This window comes from Carya illinoinensis, chromosome 13 (assembly GCF_018687715.1).
Source record: "Carya illinoinensis cultivar Pawnee chromosome 13, C.illinoinensisPawnee_v1, whole genome shotgun sequence".
Lineage (NCBI taxonomy): Eukaryota > Viridiplantae > Streptophyta > Magnoliopsida > Fagales > Juglandaceae > Carya > Carya illinoinensis.
In genome coordinates this window covers 9,029,428-9,048,089 of record NC_056764.1, presented here as the reverse complement: position 1 = coordinate 9,048,089, position 18,662 = coordinate 9,029,428, and the positions used below count along the sequence as shown (strand labels likewise).

Here is an 18,662-nt window from a genome sequence, read left to right as displayed (position 1 = left end):
GTTTAAGCATGAGTTTTGAAGTTGGAAGGAATTGCAACAAAAATAAAGGGAAATGGCCTAAGGATGTTTCGACCATAGTGTGTTCTTCATAGTTGTATTTTGTTTTAAATTTTTCTGAGTTGATATTTAAGTTTAGGACAAGATTTACATGAGGAATGTAAATTTTGGAAACTTTTGGAGTTAGTATGCAAAATCCTTAAGTTATGGGTAAAACGGTCATTTTCCCACATGTAGAGAGTAAAATGAAAATTTTACTCTTTAAGTTAGTATTTTCCATATTTCAAATTATTAGTGATTTAGTTCTAACTTTTAGAATCACTAATTACAGTTCCTCGTGATCGCGCTTGAAGTTTTATAAGAAACGCGGAGATCGAGGTAAGTTAGCTTTTAACTTACTAGCAGTCTACTGTGTATGTGTGCTAAGTAAAATAATTACAGTGTATGTATGTATGTTATCATATATGTCATCCCATGCCAAGTTATCATGTAATTGTCTATTATACAGAATTTATTCTGTCATCAATTTTTATCTATTACACAATATATTCTGTCATGTTTTACTATACATTACAAATATGTCATGTTAAATATGTTGTCTGTTATATGTTATGCCATGTTACGAAATGTTACTATCTCAAGTTGGTTATGTATTTCAAATTATGTGCAGTCACGTTATGTTACATCAGGGTTTCAGTCACGTTTCATCTTGAGTACATTCAGTTTATGTAGAATACATGGGGCCACAACAACTGTGGAGTATGTATTTTTCATGTTAAGTCAAGTTTATGTAGAATACATGGGGCCACAACAACTGTGGAGTATGTATTTAACTGCATAGTGATGTGTAGAATACATGGGGCCACAACAACTGTGGAGTATGTATTTACACATAGAATACATGGGGCCACAACAACTGTGGAGTATGTATTTTTAATGTTAAGTCAAGTTTGTGTAGAATACATGGGGCCACAACAACTGTGGAGTATGTATTTACACGTAGAATACATAGGGTCACAACAACTGTGGAGTATGTATTTTTCATGTTAATTCAAGTTTCAAAGCAAGTTCATGCTAAGTCAAGTTTCAGATCAAGTTCATATCAAGTCAAGTTCAGTTCATGATTCAATTTAAGCTTGTCAATTATGCTATGTTGTACGCTAAGTTATGCTTTAATTACTTATAAATTTGATTATGCATTTATGCTTTTACTGTCATACATGCATCATTAGTCTGTATGGAAGTTTTTTGTTAACTTGCTGAGATTTGTAATCAAATCTCACTGTGGTAGTCCCAACTACCATCCCCCCCGAATGGTAGATCTTGTTACAGGACCTGAAGGAGGATCAGGAGCTGACCAACTAGACACAGTCGACTGAACGACGGTGCGTCGTTAATGTTAATATAGTAGTTAAATTACTACTTGTACGATGGAGTTGCATCTCCAGTACTTTTGGATCATAACTATTTTGGAATAGTGCTGTGATCTTAGTTATTCAATGGATCTTTATGTATGAAGTATGTTTTAAGTATTGGGATATTTTCAGTTTGGTGCATAGTATTGCTAAAAAAAAAAATTATCCGCTGCGAATATTGCATAATGTTAGATGCATGTTAGGATTATTGCATCTTATATGTCATGAACGGGGGCAAGTAACCTTGTGTTGCATGTCTCGACGCTTCAAATGTCCGTCCGATCCCAAACGGAATTTGGGGGCGTCACATTATGACCCTAAGAACAGTATACCCGAAGAACAAATGAGGAAGACACCGAAACTTCATACTAAACGTTCAAAGTAGGAATAACGTTTATGTGCAATACGGATAATATAATCTCAAACTGTCCACACTGGACAATTCAGGAATTAATGTACACCTAAATGTACACTAATTCCCAAACGGGTCTAAGGTTATTTATGCAATGTTATACAATATCTAACAAAAAAGTCTACAAATAAATTAGCGCACATTGTTTGAATTATCCCGATGTACTAATAATATTTATATTATTAATGATTGATAACACTTAGAAATTATTTATAAACTTATGTAATTCCTAAGTTATTATATTATATGTCATTTATCAGCTATATAATATATAACACTACTATAAAATATCTTATAATTACTATTATAAGTTACTGATAACACTTATATTTTATTTGTTATTATATAGCATAAAATAACAAATTTTACTTATTTATTTCATATTTAATATAATATATAGCAAATTAGATTATAATTACTAGTTATACTATATATTGATAACACTTAATTGTTATAAGTTATTATATAATATGTACCAATTATTGCCAAAATTATTATAATTTTTATAATAATTTTTATAATTAAATAAGTAATTATTATTATAATTACTTATCTATTTCTTAGTAATCATTTTTTAATACTATACATTACATGATAATTATTATTATGGATTAATACTAATATACCCTATACTATATATTATTAGATAAAATATTTAGGATCATCAAGCTATTAGATTTTTAGGAATTATTATTTTATAATACTTATTTATATTATAATTTTAGTAATTCGATTTTTCTGCTATATACTATATAGTTATGCCTTATAATTGACACTTAGTAATATATGATAATTTATTATATTAGTTATTTAACTAATTATATATATAATAGTTTTAATTGTAATATTATAATTTATAATTATGGTTATTAATAATTCATCTCCATAATTTTTATTCTTACACAAATAATCACACTATTTATCTAACAAATAAATTGTTATATATATTCTTTTATCACAACAAATTACTAAAATAGACACATAAACTAACAAATAATTATTATTCAAAAACATACACTATACTAAAACATTATCACATTAAGAATAAACATATTCAATAACAATAATTTTTCTTTTTAATTCATCCAAACAACACAATCTATATCACAAATTAAATCCACAATAAAATGTAACAATATAGTTTAGTATATATACCTTGTGCTTTAAATAAATTCTTCTTCAAAAATCACAACTTCTCAACAATTCACAACAAATGATCCTTCAAAAAATACACAATACTAGTTAGTTAAATATATATGAAATAAAACATTGAAATTATCATGTATATTACAAATAAAAAATGAGAAATATTATTTACCTTAATGCTTAAAACAATATTTCTAGAAAACTCTCTCTCACTATAACCCTCCACTTCTTCTTCACTTCTTCTCTTCTCTTCCCAGCTCCCTCTCTCTAAAACTCTCTCAGTCTCTCACTCTAACACGCACGGAGGAAAGCAGAAATGAATCTGCTTTCCCGTGCGTGAAAGTTTTATTTTCTGCTTGTTATGCAATTAACGTTCGGACGTTCATTAAAGTACGTTCGAACGTTTCATTTTACGTGCGAACGTTTAAGCATAAACGTCCGAACGTACAATAGTCCCGCCCACAAAATATATAATACGTTCGCACGTATTATTGTCATTCCTACGTATTCGTCAGTAACATTCGAACGTTTATATAGTACGTTCGAACGTACTGTGGAAATTTGGTTTAAGCGGGAAATTTCCCTCCGAATTTATTATAACGTCCGAACGTTTCACATGAACGTTCGAACGTAAAAATTATTATTTACATATTAAAATTTAGTATATTCCTCATAATATATTTATATATTAAATTATAAATTATAAAATATTAATTAATAAATAATTTGTACCAATTATAATATATATAACATAAGTATAATATAAGAACGTACTACATATATATTATAACCTTATATTAACTAATAATATAAAATATATATTATATTATAACTATAATATAATAAGTATATTATATATTATAGTTATAACAAGTATATTATAATATATTATATAGTACAAAAATTGTATATTATCCTAGTAATTAGTATAGTATACTTTAATATAGTATATCTAATAACTATATTAAAGTAATATAGTTATTAGATAATATAGTATAAATATTATATAATATATTATCTATATTATAGTCTATAATATAGTATTATTATTTATATAATATATTATCTATATTGTAGTCTATAATATAGTATAAGTAGTATATAGTATGTTAAACATACGTAATAACTATATAATATCGTATAATATTATATATAGTAAATATATAATAGATATAATATAGTACTAGTACTATGTTATATATACTACTTGTATATAATATAGTATATATACTACAAATATCGTAATATATAGTATACTATACATTACTATACATATATATATACTATATATATTATATACTATATATTACTATAGTTAATATATTACTATATATTATATAGTAGTATATAATGTTAATATATATAGTACATACTATAGTTATTATATAGATACTATAGTATATTAACTATAGTATTGGATAAATAAATAACTATATAATACTACTATATAATATATACTATATAATATTAACATTATATACTACTATATAATATATACTATATATATAAACATATTAAATAGTATTAAATATATATATATTAATATTATTACAATAATATATACAATAATATTATATAAGTATACACTAGATATAATATAATATATTAGTATATATAATATAATATATTAGTATATATAATATAATATATCATAACATACGTATATATACTATATCTATATACGTATATAATATAGTATACTATATTACTATATACTATATAATATAGGTTTCAATAATACGTATATAACACTATATACGTATTAAAACTACATACTATATAACAGTATATAGTATACACTATATAGTATATAGTGTAATATACTATATACTATATAGTATACACTATATACACGTACAACAGTATATAGTATACGCTATATACACTATTAACACTATATACTATATAATATACGTATATTATACGTATATAATATTATACATTATATGATATATAATATTACCTATCATATTATATAGTAATATATAGGTAATATAATATATATTATAATAATATATTATATAATATATATAATATAATATATAGTATAAAAACGTTCGAATGTTATAACTAAAACGTTCGGACGTTTTGATTGACGTCCGAACATATACGTTATACGTTCGCATGTTAACACAACGTCCGAACGTAAAAGTTATACGTTCGCACGTTTGATTCAACGTCCGAACGTAATCTACATAACGTTCGCATGTACATTTAACGTTCGAACGTTAATTAATTAACGTTCGAACGTTAACTGTATATAAGGCCAGGCACGACGGTTTCCAGGCCGTAACTTGTACGAAACCGGCCACCGAACTCAAACTCTCTCTTCCTCTCCGCCACGCAAGCCGCCGCAACCGTCGCCATCCTCCACCGCAACCGTCACTAAAAGGTAATGTGCCCTCTCCCTCTTCTATTTCCTTGCTTTTAATCGGTGGGTTTCAAAAATTCGAAACCCACCGTACCCGGTTATAAAACTTGCATTTTCGGCCACCATTCGCAGTAAATTGATAAAATAGGACCGTAGAAACATTCCCCACTGTATATAAATGCTTATTTTGGTTGTTTGTGGCTTCGAAACATGCGTTTCGAAGCTTTCGGTAATGGCTGAGTCGACTCAGCGATTACGTGTCGTAACGTTCGGACGTCACGACACAACGTCCGAACGTGCGATCTTTGGTATTCTTTACGTTCGCACGTTATATTGTAACGTGCGAACGTATTAGTTTCACGTGCGAACGTTTTTATCCAACGCTTTAACAGAACGTTGGATAAAAACGTTCGAACGTAAACCGTTGGTATTCTTCGGCTAGTAAGAATGTCCGAACGTATGACGGTTCAAATTCATTACGTCCGAACGTTTAGATAATACGTCCGGACGTAATGAACTCATTCGCACGTTTTTATCGAACGTTTGAATGAAACGTTCGATAAAAACGTCCTGTACGTATCATCTTTTTGTCGAACGTATCCTGACTAACGTGCGAACGTTCCTTCAATAACGTTCGAACGTTTCCTGTTAAAATATTTTTATATTGTTCCTTTTAAGTATTATTATTTTATATATTGAAAAAGTGAAATTATTTCAAAGTTTTACTGGCGAAATTATGTAAATTTATAATAGATGATATTTTAATTTTCTGTATAATCCATATATGTCATAATACGTATGTATCTGTGATTATAATCATTTTTTTTAAATGTTACAATTTATATATTTTTTTTAATTTTCAGGATATGGCTCAGTATATGACGACAAGGAAGCGAGGGAGGGATGGAGGCAATCCGGACATTGCTCGACTGGGGGCACGAACTGTTATGGGGGAACGAGAAATTCTCATTAATGAGTTTGATGAGCTCAGCTGGGAGCAGAAGACGCTGAGAGACGTCTTCGTCACCAGAGGCTGGGGCCCCATATGCACATTGAGGGGAAAGATTTACCCCACAATGGTTCGAGAGTTTTACATTGGGATGGCCACCATGCCTAACGATGCATCATCCCATACTCTCAGTGTACGCGGTGTACAGTTTCAGTTCTCGGCAGATGTTCTCGCTGACTTACTCCAGATTCCGCGTATACTACCTGAGTCGACAGCTGCTCAGGCTGATGACATAGCAGCTGCATTTTCCCCGGGCATATTCGAGGCAGATCCAGCCGCTTCTGCTTCATCTTCGGGCCCTGTTGAGTTTATGCCCAGTCATGAAGAAGATCGACCCGAGGGCGATCCTATTGCTGCTGAGGTTGGTGACGATGAGCGGGACCAGGATTTCTACATCCTCACTGGCACGGACCGCACAAAGCTCGATAGGCCGAACTCCTTCAGCCAGAATCAGCTGCTGCCTTTCTTTCGCATGTTGCACATTTTTGTTGCAACAAATGTAGACCCGGTGGCACATAAGAGCACATTCAGTCGGGCTCGTGCACAGTTCCTGATTGGCTTGGCACGTGGTGAGCCCATTGACTTGCCCCTTGTTATATTTGAGCGGATCCGTTACGAGGCCAGCATCGTTACCACGGATAATCTCCCGTACGGAGTCATCATCAGCCGCTTATTACTAGCCCGGGGAGTGCCACTCCAGGCGGAGGAGATGGTGATAAACCAGATGAGCCCTATCGACATAACCACACACCGCCGGAGCATTGCACAGGGGAGAGGCTCAGCTCGGCGTCAGTCTGGTCCTACGCCAGATCTTGTTCCCCCGACTGAGTCTGGGGCCGATGTTGCTCGCCCGTCGGCGAGTACTAGTCAGCAGCCGGGAGTTACATCTGCTGGGGATGTGCGACCTGCTTGGGTTGATACAATGATGACAGATATGAAGGCGCATATAGACCGACAGATCGATAGACAGATTGCACATATAGATCAGGCTGTCGCACATCTTGCACATCATGTAGATGTGCTAAACAATAAGGTTGAGACATTGACTGAGGAGTTTCGATCTTTTGTAAACCAGCAGTTCTGAAAGTGATTTGTAAAAATTTATCATTCGAACGTTTTTTATTTTCGACATATGTAATGGACACAAATATTTAATGTATGTATTGTGTAGCTTAATTTCTACTCTTAATTTTTTTTAATATAACGTTACTCAACCTTACTATTAAAAAAATATATATTATGGTTAATTTATGTAATTTAACATATAACGTTCGAACTTTATCACATTAACGTTCGAACATTAGCGCTAATATATTCACGTTCGCACGTAATAAGTTAAAACGTTCGAACGTTCGCGCTAAATTTTTTTACGTTCGCACGTAAATATACATAACATTCGAACGTTACTGTGACGTGCGAACGTATTATGTAAAACGTCCGAACGTTTTGAAATTCTTGCCCAACATTTAGTGACAGTTCTCACAAACCGTCACAATAAATACCTTTTAGTCACAGTTTAGAAACCGTCACTATTTATAATCTGTCACTAAAAGCCATATTTGTTGTAGTGGTTGAGATTTCTGGTTAATTACGATCTTCGCATCTTCTTCGATGAATGCTGAAAAGTGGGAGTCTGTCTGCTTGTCCTGTTGGTTTGCAGTTTCGTGTTTTTGTTTTTTTCCTATGCTTCCAGTGTGAAAGTATTTGGTGCTTTATATGATACGTGTGGAAAAGTTGATCATGCAAGTTTACGTTCGTATACTGGTTTCAATCTTTTGATTATTTTTCAATGATTTCTTCAATAGCTGAATTTTAGCCTCTTCGATCGCATATATGTTACCTGTAAGATGGTAACAAACATTCAGTTGTGCATAAGAGAAAATATCACGTGGATAGAAAATCAAAAGAAGAAAGTTCAGAATGATGAAGATAATTAATGGTGATTAATAAAACATGGTTTCTGGCCACATAATTCACAGATGTACGTACATATATCGATCTAATTCCTGAATCGAACAATTGTTTTTAAATTCTTTGAAACGAGTCTACGTATATCGATCTATATATGGGGATTACAACATACAGAGGCGATGAACCCAATAGAATCGATCGAACAACGTCATTTTTACAAAATGTATGCATGCAGTACTAGTTCTTGAATTCAATTCATTGGCTGGTAAGATTTTGGCCTTTTGGTCATGGCATTGTTTACTTGACACGCACATAGTACTTTCTCTCTTGACATGCATGTCCTATTTTGATTTTCTACGCTCGGTCGTGTCTTTGTTCTCGAAAAGAGCAATCTCTCCGTGGATGTGAGAATGCAGGCATACACCCAATTTAACCAAAACACAGTCTGCATGCAATATATATATATATATATGAGGGTTACGAGAGTATAGTTTTCCTTGATAATAACCATTTTCTAACTGATGAAAAGATATACGCATTGGCTTGTAAATCCAAATACAGCAGAAATGCTTTTGCAGTAATATTTAAGCATCGTCTGTATTTTCCTAATAAGCTTATATTTAAAATTTAAACTAGCGATAACATAGCCCAACCAGAGATCTAAAAGAAGAACTTCGACACATGCATATATATATTTGACGCCTGAAGTCGAAGAAATATATGTATTCTACCAGAAAAAGCAGCCCCGGCGTCCTCCGGAGACGCTGGCTATTGCAGAGTTATTTCTCAATTTGATCTGGGGCTGATACACATTCCCTTTGGGCATGATGATCTTGAGCATGCCGTCAGCAACCACGGTCTTGGTTTGTTTCACATTCACATCCTCCGGCAGTTGGATCCTCTTCATGAACCTTCCACAACTTGGACATTCCGCGATGATGAACAAAACCCTTTTGTCTCTGAACTGCACCCTCACCTTTTCGTTGTTGTGACCAGCGACACGTGCGTCGAGGACAAGAGTTGTTTCTTGCCAGTACATCTGAAAGTTAATCACAATTAGTATATATACTGGGTACGTACGTAAGAAACCAGAGAGATCTATGAATATCATTTAGAATATGCATGCATGCCATGCATGTTTAAAGACACAAACAGTGACAGAGAGTTGGTCCATGATGTTGGTGCATTCGTGACTGAAACCGTTTGAAATCATCATCGACATTTCTGAAATTAAGAGGGAAAAAAAATATCATTGTGATTAATTGATCATATCAAAAAAGGAACCAAAGAACAGGTTTTGCATGGGAGGAGACCAGTGGAAGAGAGACACTTTACCAGAGATTCGATCTGGTGTCGTGCGTCGCCTTGAAGGGGGAACCAGTGGGGTTCTGAACTCAATTTATAACAGGAAATTAAGCAATTGATCGTGAGTTTTGGAAATCAAAATTGATTTTTTGGCCATACATAGTATGATCTCATAGCAGAAGTTCCGGAAAATGATTTTTGAACAGTTCAAATAGTTGTCAATTACCTGTTAAAATCGATGAATCCCCACCATAATTGTTTCCAATATATGTTACTTTGAGAACAATCATGTGTTCTGAAGTATTCAAAGTTCTGTGTTTTTGGTTGAGTAATTCATTTATGCCGATGATCCCTGTTTCAGAAAGTGGATAAATATTCGTTTTACGTCCAGATCAAAGAATCTTCTGATATTTATCTGTTGATATTTCTCTAATTACTATATATTACTACAAGCTAGATGAATCAAGAGGTAATTAATTTTATTTTTATATAGATATTTTCCTTCTCTGATACTAAACCGGGATTTTGGGAATTGAAATTGCATATATCTTTCTATAACATTGTACCAAACTTGATGCATGCTGCTCGTAAAGTTGGTGATGTACTATAGGAATCTGTACTATAGTTGGAGTTTGGAGACCCCTATAATCACCTAAAAACTTGACATTTCAACACACTAATGTCCGACGTCACTTGTTTTAGCACGGTTGAATGGAGTAACTAGTTTAAGGAAGAAATACAAAATTTCAGCAATTTCTTTCATAGGAAAACTAGTTGAAATGACGAGATTTTAAAATCATAAAATCAAAGTAATGCCTAAAGGTTTTATGATCACGATCTGATGGATGGAGCGAGATAAATCGATCTCGCCAGTTTGGTTGAATAATACTATATACAAATCTTAAATACACAAGTCATACACAAATCTTTTATAAAAATATACAAGTCTTAAAATCATTTCTTATATATTATTTTAAGAAAGAAGGCCTCATGCCTTATGTATCATCCCAAAAATCAAGCCCATGACATTAACCCATCACCAAATTTCCCATACTGAACCTAAATGCATGGCTTTGTGCTTCACATGACCTCCGGCAGACGCAAAAGATTTGTCATAAATAATTTGGTACAGCAGGCCAATTGCAAGATGCGTGTGACTCTTGAATTATTTGTTGGTGATTGTTCATGAAAGCAAATGCCCATTGTATCTGCGGTGCACACAGGACAGGTGATATTTTCTTCTGATCCGTAGTCGGGTAGTCTGTCCCCTCCGATTAACCTTCTTTTCTGCTACAGATTATTGTTCTCCAATTTGTGAGACAAGTGGGGACCGTGTCGGTGACCACTGCAAATCAAAGGACAGCTCTGATGGATGTCATAGTCAGCCCTGATATTTAAGATATCAGTTAAGCTCAAATAATTGTTTAAATCTTATGATTAAATCCAAAATCAGTTTTTTTTATATATATTTTTATGAGCAATTCGGATTTAATTGTCTCGATTAAGTCTGGATCATGAATATCATTATCATGTACAATATTTTAAAACACCCTAATCCATGTAAATCAGAAAATTCTAAGAGGCCATCGGGGCAATTTTGAAAAGATCATTGGGCAAATTAGGTATATATAATAATATTTAGAAAGGTGAAATCATCCGTTGGCCAAAAAACTTAAATATAAATTGATTGGAATATGTAGATTTATAATTTTTTTTATTAAGTTTAGTAAATACATTGATATTTAATTAAATATAATAAAATATAGAGTTAAAGTTTAAAATCAGAACATTTATTCTTATATTATATAAATTATTAATTATCTTAAAAATTTAAATTTAAATTAATAAGAATAGATAGATATTCTTAAAAGAAATGTGACAAACTTCTTTGATATTTATCATGGCATTTTTGAAAAAAAAAAAAAAAAACCGGAAACCGTACAAATTTGCGTCATTTCAATTTCAGCAAGATTTTCAAAGTGGGAATTGATAACACATTTTGATTTTAGCTGACCCCATGTGACCATGTACGTCCAAATTCCAAACCCATTATTGCCCATCAAGATCACAATCATTCTTCATGACAAATGTGTGATACCTAATTTTGTAGTTTTAGTTTGGTTTTGTTCTTGGAAGCTAGTGAAACACGTGATCCGAAACAGTACAGTTTTTTTTTTTTTTTTGGCCCCTCAAAAGCAACACGTCAATACTTTACGAGAAATGTAACAGGAGAATTCAATTATTTTTTAAAATGATAGTACAGAATTCATATATTGTACGATTATATTTAATATTATTCATATATTATATGTAATATTATATTTAAAAATGTAGTATTCTTAATATTAGAACTAAATGCAGACATATATAAAAAGAGACATATTAGCAGCTTCACACTTAACATATTATTATTTTTAAAATATAAAATAAAATAAAATAAAATAAAAAAATCATATTTTTAATAGTGTAAAAAAATACGAGGTTATTGTATATATTTTTTGATATAAAAATTAGCATCCAAAACTACACATATCTATCTCTCCATATATATGCATGTATTCCTCCTATATATTCCATCGAGCATTGATTATTTTCCTTTGTACGAAGCTTCCCACTCACTGCCGAAGTACCATGAAATGCATGCAACTTCTTGTTTTGTAGTATTGAGAGGGTCTAGTTAGGGGTGACAATATGTTACATAATCCATTAACCCAAATACGAACACGATATGATAATAGCGGGTTAGGATTTAGTCTTAACGGATTTGGATCAAAACGGGTTGACCTGTTAAGACACGATTGCTTAACGGATTGATAATGGGTCAACCCGTTATAATCCATTATGACACGTAAAGAAAGTTAAAATTATAATTATATCCTTATACCTAAAAGTAAAATTGTTAGAATTTCAAATTCGATATTTTTATTGTTTGGATTGTAATTTTGAACTTGTAGTTAGTTTTATAATTTTTATAAATATTATGAAAATTTATATAAAATTATGCTAAATTTAATTAAGTCAAATGGGTTAATTTAAGACTTATTCAATCAATTTACATAAACAGTTTAAAACATATCGTATTATATTGTGTTAATCTATTTCGTAACATTTATTAATAGGTCAAAACGGGTTGACATGACACGACTCGTTATGTTAATAAGTTGTGTTAGGGTTTGAAATTTTGACACAATAAGCTTAACGAGTCAGGTTAGGGTTAAACTATATAGTATAATATATATGCTTTGACACGATACGAACACGATCTGTTAACACGATTTGACACCCCTAGATTCAGTCCTCCATATATTCTGCTATATCTTGCAAGTTGCAACGTCCCATGATTAGAAAAGGGCAACCGCTCATATGATTTATGAATATATATATATATATAGCTATATCTTGCAAGTTGCAACGTCCCATGATCAGAAAAGGGCAACCGCTCATATGATTTATGAATATATATATATATATAGCTATATCTTGCAAGTTGCAACGTCCCATGATCATAAAAGGGCAACCGCTCATATGATTTATGAATATATATATATATATATACTAGGAAACACAACATCTTTCGGACGTTTGCCTAGTGACGGGCATAAATTTGCTTTGTTTAAATTTTTTTTGAGAGATTATTCATTGTGTTCACCTGAGTTCAAAACTTATGGAGATGACCCTTAATTATAAACTAATTACTAAATATTTATCATATTAAAATTGAGAATTTACCTGAATTCAAAGGCATTTAAATAAAATATATCACTGAGAGGCTGATATATATAATTAAAAGATAGTTGCATAATAGACAAATAGAGTTATAATAAAACATAAGGTTTTAAATTAGTGTTGTTAGGCGCTGTAATTTGAATAATGGAAAATAACTGGTTTGTCATTGAAATTTATTAATGTATAAATTAAAACAAATCAAATTAATATCATCAATTTATCTTAATTACAAGCGAACTTATATGAATATAAAAAAATTAAATAATATTTTTTCAAATGAAGAATAAAAATGAACATACCAGGAAGTGGAGCACAAACAGAAGAACAATGTGGGCACAGCGAATTGATACCAACCAGATTGATAAACAGTCAAATAAAAGCAAAAGCAGAAGTCTGTAAAAAAAACATACATAAAAAAATATTTTAACGATAAAAAAATGATATTAATAAAATATATAAAAGATAAAAAATAAAAGGCTATAAAAAAACTACAAAGAAATGGAAATGCTATTTTGTTTTATTTTTTATTATAATATTTGTGTTAATAAATTAATGTTTATGAAATTTTTAAAATTTTTCAAACAAATTTTTAAAATAAAGAGACTAAGTAATATATTTATATATAAAAAGTTAATAACCACAACTTTGAAGTAATTAGTGAGCAAAATGATAATAGTGTTTTAGTATTTGATTCGAAATAAACATTATCATTAAATTTACAATAATTATAATTATTAATGTATGAATTAAAACGAATAAAATTTTACAACGATTCAATTTTTTTTTTATGTTTTAAATTCTTAATATAATTTTATGTAGAATTGATATATTAAGTAGAAGATTTAAAACTCAATATGCAGTCGAAAGTTTTAAAATAAACAGACTAAGTTCTATATTTATGTATAAAAACTCAATAAGCATAACTTTGAAGTGATTAGTGAGTAAAATGGTAATAGTGTTTTACTATTTTATCCCAAACAAACAATTAATTATAAAAATTCAGACAATTTTCTTATCATTTTTGTAAATAAAAAATTGTAAAAAAATAACAAAAATAAAAAATATAAAAAAGATGACTTTATTTTTTTTATTTCCCTTTATAATGTTTATATTAATCAAGAATTCTTTATAAATTTTTAAAAATTTTGGAACAAATTTTGAAAAAAATAAGACTAAATATTCGACCCATGCCCACAAATTTATAAATCAAATTATAATTATGCAAGAAATTTATAACACTAAATTAATATGGGAAACTTTATAATGCAAAAAAAAAAATTAATTTATTGTTAATCCATTACTACACAACAAATTTTAGTTTACTGTTATATTTGAAGATATTTAGTTAAACAAGTGTAAATATAAAATTTATGATTATTTTGTTCTTACAAAAATCGTCATTATGTTTATTTTGTAATTAACTTATATAAACCTTATATTTTCTTTAAAAATAATAATAACTATAACGTCAATAAATAAAAAAAATCAAATAATAATAACATAAAAAAAATACAACATGCATATCAGTCAATTCATATCAGTCTAAATGATTATACAACATTATAAATCAATTATGCAGTCGAAAGTTTTAAAATAAAAAAACTAAGTACTATATTTATGTATAAAAACTCAATAACCATAACTTTGAAGTGATTAGTAAGTAAAATGGTAATAATGTTTTACTATTTTATCCCAAACAAACAATTAATTATAAAAATTTAGACAACTTTCTTATCATTTTTGTAAATAAAAGATTGTAAAAAAATAACAAAAATATAAAATATAAAAAAGATGAGTTTATCTTTTTTAATTTCCTTTATAATGTTTATATTAATCAAGAATTGTTTATAAATTTTTAAAAATTTTGGAAGAAATTTTGAAAAAAATAAGACTAAATATTCGAGTCATGCCCACAAATCTACAAATCAAGTTATAATTATACAAGAAATTTATAACACTAAATTAATATGGGAAAATTTTATAATGAAAAAAAAAATTTTAATTTATTGTTAATCTACTACTACACAACAAATTTTAGTTTACTGTGATATTTGAAAATATTTAGTCAAACAAGTATAATTATAAAATTTATGATTATTTTATTCTTACAAAAATGGTCATTATTTTTATTTTGTAATTAACTTGTATAAACCTTATATTTTCTTTAGAAATAATAATAACTGTAACGTCAATGAAGAAAAAAATCAAATAATAATAACATAAAAAAAAAAAAAAAAATACAACATGTATGTCAATCAAAGACATTCAAAGTAAAAAAACAGTTTTGATAACAATTTTGCAATTAAACAAATTGTAAATCATTTATGCAGTCGAAAGTTTTAAAATAAAAAATTAAGCATTATATTTATGTATAAAAACTCAATAACTATAACTTTGAAGTGATTAGTAAGTAAAATAATAATGGTGTTTTACTATTTTATCCCAAACAAATAATTAATTATAAAAATTCAGACAACTTTCTTATTATTTTTGTAAATAAAAAATTGTAAAAAAATGACAAAAATAAAAAATATAAAAAAGATGACTTTATTTTTTTTTAATTTCCATTATAATGTTTATATTAATCAAGAATTGTTTATAAATTTTTAAAAATTTTGGAAGAAATTTTGAAAAACATAAGACTAAATATTCGATCCATGCCCACAAATTTACAAATCAAGTTATAATTATGCAAAAAATTTATAACACTAAATTAATATGGAAAAATTTTATAATGCAAAAAAAAATTTTAATTTATTGTTAATGTACTATTGCACACTAAATTTTAGTTTACTATTATACTTGATGATATTTAGTCAAACAAGTGTAAATATAAAGTTTATGATTATTTATAAATCATATATTAAGCAAAAACATTTAAAAATTTTATTTATAACTCAACTTTTTTTTGACGTTTTAAATTCTTAATATAATTTTATGTAGAATTGATATATTTAAACGAACTATATACTAATATATAAGTAATGAAAATTTTTTATAAATATTATTATTAAATCTGTAATTAATTATCAATATATAAATCAAGACAAATAAAATTTTACAACATTTTTAATTTAATTTTTTATATTTTAAATTGTTAATAGAACTAAATGTAAAATTGAAATATCAAGTGAAAACTGTGACGCCCCCAAATCCCCACGCCCGAACACGGGGAGATTGAGGCGTCCGGATGGTGACAACCCGGGTCACCATCCCATCGACGGGTGCCAAGTGTGTGCAAGGCAACAGATGTGTACAGAGAAACACGCAGCGGATAACGAAAGTCATAACTAAGTACCAGAATTTTTCTTAACGTAATACAAGCTGTTTAAAACATACATAATAAAATATTACAAAAACCCAAATACAGTTTTAAACAAATATAAAAGATAGCATCAGCAACCCGGCGGAGCCGCATCCTCGGGCTCAGCCTCCTCCTCCTCGTCCTCTAACTCTGCACCAAAAGCTACGGAACCACGAATGGTACCGCAGGTAAGTAAAACCCAAACACTACCAGATAAAAACACATAAAACTCAAACAAGATGCATGAACCATGCCCAATGCACAAAGCCCATAAAACACAAGTTTTCCACACACGCCAAAAACCCATTTGGCCCAAAAACACATCCTTTCCGAAAAACACGCCAAAAGTCCCATTTGGCCTCATAAACCATTATCCAATTTTAACCGTATGCACCATGACCTCCCCTAGGGGTCATCCGCACACCCTGGCTCCAGTGTCACACCGTAGAGTACCACCACGCATGTGACACCTAACGAGCGATGCCCAGTTCCGCGCCTCCCGCGCGTGCATAGCCAAGAATCCTCTAGCCCTCGCCAGCGAAGGGCCACGGAGTCGGTGAGTAGGGCGATGCCCGGTTCCACGCCCGGCGCGTTCGTAGCCAAGCATCCCCTAGCCCCGCTCCCGTCATCTCTCTCGACAACTCAGGGGACATCACTCAGTTTATTCCGCTCCCGAGTGACCAGAGGAGCTCCACCGAGATAATAACTCATCCCGGCTTGGGCTCGTGATACACACGCACCCGCAACACACTTACGCCAAAACACCGGCTTTTCACATAAATCCACAAACACCCATGCATGCACCATGTAATGCCATAACAATGCATAATAAAATAATCAAACAACATAAAATAAATAAACAGGCAACTCCGTCCTCCATCCATCCGACCCCCGAAACTCCTCGGACTCAGTCCGGAATCAACAACCAACAACAATAAATAATTGAATGAGCAATATATATTAAAATCTGAAAATAGGGTTTGGAAAATACTTACAGCGCTATACGACAATTTTAGAAAACAAGCGGCGTTGCAAACGGCGGAGGAAAAGCAACGTAACAGTGTAATTTACACTGTTGCCGTGGGTAATAAATTGCCCACTTTTGAACGGAGACAAACTAGGACACGAGATTGATAGGGTATGGTCTAGGGATGGTTGTGAAGCTATTGGAAGTGACGAACGGCCGTGGGTGGCGGCGGAATGGCCGGAAATGGCCGGATTACCCAAAACGGAAACTAAGCTCGTAGGAGCTGTTCCGGTGGTCGTTGGAGGCCGGAAATGGGTGGGTTAGGACGGCAAGGAGTCGGTGATGAAGTGGTGAAGAAGTGGTGGCCGGAGGTGGAGCGACGGCGGCGGATCGGAGCCAAAACCGTGCGGCTTTCTTGGAGCTTTTCCGGCCAAATGGCCGGCCGGTTGGGGGTGAGCTTGGGTGGGGTGGTGCACCGGAGGGAGAGGAAGAGAATGGGACCGGTGGGGGGCCGAACGGTGGCCGGACGGCGGCGGTAGGGGCTGGAGAAGAGGACGCCGGCGTGAGGGAGAGGGAGGAGAGAGAGAGAACACGGGGGGGTCCGGATCGGGGAGAGAGAAGAGAGAAAAAGAAAAAGAAAAAAAAAAAGAAAAAGAAGGAAAAAAGAAAGGAAGGGAAAAAGAAAAAAAGAAAAAGAGAAAAAAAAAAAAGGAAAAAGATGTGAAAAGAGATGAGGTCCAGTCCTCATTCCGGGAAACGAAACTAAACCGCCAAAAAGATTAAAACCACACAACAACTAAAAGAAATAAAACACAACCACAAATAAATTAAATTAAATTAAAAATAAATTTTAAAACGCAAATAAATTAAAATAAAATAACTGATATATTAATTAAAATAAAAACAACCCTTCAGTGAAAATACACGTAAAAGCGGGTCATCACATCCTTCCCCCCTTAAAAACAAATTTCGTCCTCGAAATTTGCAAGATCAACCATCAGCGCCAAACAGATACAACATACAACTCCGAACATATTTGAGAGATACATATCATCGACAACTCCCAACAAATCCAATGGTTATTAACTTCACACTATAA

At 31.3% G+C, this 18,662-nt stretch overlaps 1 long non-coding RNA gene across 1 annotated transcript; it reads right to left on the bottom strand.

Moving 5' to 3' along the window:
* Nucleotides 1-8,732: 8,732 nt before the first annotated feature.
* On the bottom strand, nt 8,733-9,838 carry LOC122292954. The gene is made up of 3 exons (XR_006237077.1): nt 9,597-9,838; nt 9,415-9,485; nt 8,733-9,300 (listed from the first exon to the last, which is right to left on the bottom strand). It is a non-coding gene; the product is annotated as an uncharacterized LOC122292954 (long non-coding RNA).
* Nucleotides 9,839-18,662: the final 8,824 nt, after the last annotated feature.